The following is a 2,430-nucleotide window of genomic DNA, read 5'->3' as shown; positions in this document are numbered from 1 at the left end:
CTCCATTTTCTTACATGACACGTGCACCTTGATGCTAGATGTCTCACGTGTTGGGAAAAGGATGAACAAAGCTCACGTAAAAGAAAAGAGTTGAAGAGCATAGATTCCCGACGACCGAGGAGGAGCAAGGAACCTCGCGGTGGAGCGTCTGCAAGGAACCTTGCGCATTTTCCATTGTTTTTTGCCGCCTGCCCAACTATAAACAACTAAAAGAACATGAACTTTTCGCTAACCACTAGAAACGGTACATCAGGATGCTAAGTTCAAGATGTTTTATACTCCGTCCGTTCCCAAATATAAGTCTTTTTAGATATTTCAATAAGGGACTACATACGAAACAAAATGAGTGAATCTACACTCTAAAATATGTACACAAGCAAACACACTAACTCCATCCGATCCAACTCATGCACATACGCGCACAGCATGGAGCACACAACGCACGTACACAAGACGTGCATGCTCACACGCTCGGCCGTAGAATGCACGTGAATAACACATGCATGCGCACACACTCGGCTGCATGGAGGCGTGCGCCATTCGCGGCGACGTCCAATTCGTCGTGCTAGGGCGAAGCTCGCACGCAACGGCGCATACGCATCTCTTGTAGCACCTCTTTGTCGTTGTTGCTCAACTACTAGTCGGAGACGAAGACAACCGCAGCCCCGGCCTTAGAGCTAGCACCGATGGAAAAACACGCACGCTGCACGCACACGAGCACATATGGAGTGCCCACGACGTGCTGGTGGTGCGTCCCCAGTCGCCTCTACTCCTTCTGTGCACATTGTCTATCAAGGCGCATGCTAATGATGATGTGGGTCCGATCTTCTAGGACTCAGATGATGACGAGGAAAATTATGAGACACAAGGTGACGTACACCGTCAAGGTCCACGGTCAAGGGGGTGCTAGCAAGTGCTTAGATGTGCTTAGAGCAAGTACAATAGAGCTGAGTCAGCAGGCTATAAGGAATAAACAGTAGTATATTTCTGCTTAGTTGGAGGAAAGAGAAGAGGAGAGAGAAGGTAAGCGGGCTCTTCGTGAAGAGCCAGCTCTAGCACGTGCTCCTAGGCACTTTGTAGTACATGTTGACCATAAGATGGGTTGTAGGCTTATAGCCAGCAGATGGCTATACTATTAGTGCTCTTTAGATGAGGTGCTAAGTGCATTAAAAGGCTTAGTAACTCAAGTGTTCAATGCATAGGTGCTTAGTTTATTGGTGCCACATCATATTTTATGCCTACGTGGCAGGCTTAGCAGCTATACATGGTGGAGCACTAGGAGAGGCCAAGGCTGGTCATAGTGGGGAGTAACTTGTACTGTAACATATTACTATGTTACTCTAAACATCTCTATAAACCGGAAAGGAGGGAGTAGTAACATACACTAGTGTCATATGCAGAGTATGGGAGCACATGATATTTCCCGGTCTGGACCGATCCCAAGTTGGCTTCTCACCTTCTTGGCCCAACAAAAACCCCTCCCCCCTCCCGCGCGCGCTTCCCGCCCGGCGCCAGCTGAGCCCGCCGCTCCACATTGATGGCAAGTCAGGGCGACGCGACCTCTCACTGCTTCCACCGTTGAAGCGGCGCGCCGACCGAGGGCACCGCCCGCTGCACGCCCAGCATTTCAGACTACACAGTGGATAGTAACTTCTAGAGCAAGTACTACTATAATTAGATGACATAAGCAGGCTATAAGGATTTAAATATAGTATTTGTGCTTAGTTGAAGGAGAGAGAAGAGAAGCGGATTGTAAACGTGTAGCCGGTTGTACTCCAACATACTCTACTTTGTGAGACAAAAGGTGGGGCCATTATTAATGATATTGTATTTATACTAAAGGGACTAACGGACGCCTTAATTACTCCGGGTTTTTTTTGAGACAAACCTTGGTGGGGCTATTATTGACTTTTTTTGAGCTATTATTTACTTGGACGTGGTGTTTGGGGGCCAAAGGCCTACTATTATACTCCGACCTGACATGCTCTACCCTAGCCGCCGTTGTATCATATGGTTTCGCACCGTTCCAGATCTTAGCCCCGCCACGCAATTCTTCTCCAGCCCTCCTTCCAGCGTGCACCGCGAGAAGGGACAGCAGTCCTCCGAACCCCGCCTTTCGTGATCCTGTACGGGAGAGGGGAGATCAGGTTTTTGGGGAGCACACTCCTGTGACTGCTGCCAGCGACGACTTCCTCAACGACAGCCTTCTTCCCCAACCTCGGTAACCTCTTCATCAACGACATGAGTGACAACATCAACCACATCAGTTCTGCTCCCGCTGTACAGTATGTGATTCTGTCCTCCTGGTTTAGTCCGCATCATTACTTTGATGTTTGCAATTGTCGTCAAGATCTATTTACTGCTGATTCGGATTAAATCTCATACTAAATTGCTCATATATTCAACAATCCAATCCAAAAACCTGATCAC

Source organism: Triticum aestivum, chromosome 2B (genome assembly GCF_018294505.1).
Source record: "Triticum aestivum cultivar Chinese Spring chromosome 2B, IWGSC CS RefSeq v2.1, whole genome shotgun sequence".
NCBI classification, from domain to species: domain Eukaryota; kingdom Viridiplantae; phylum Streptophyta; class Magnoliopsida; order Poales; family Poaceae; genus Triticum; species Triticum aestivum.
Note: the sequence above shows the minus strand (reverse complement) of the source record.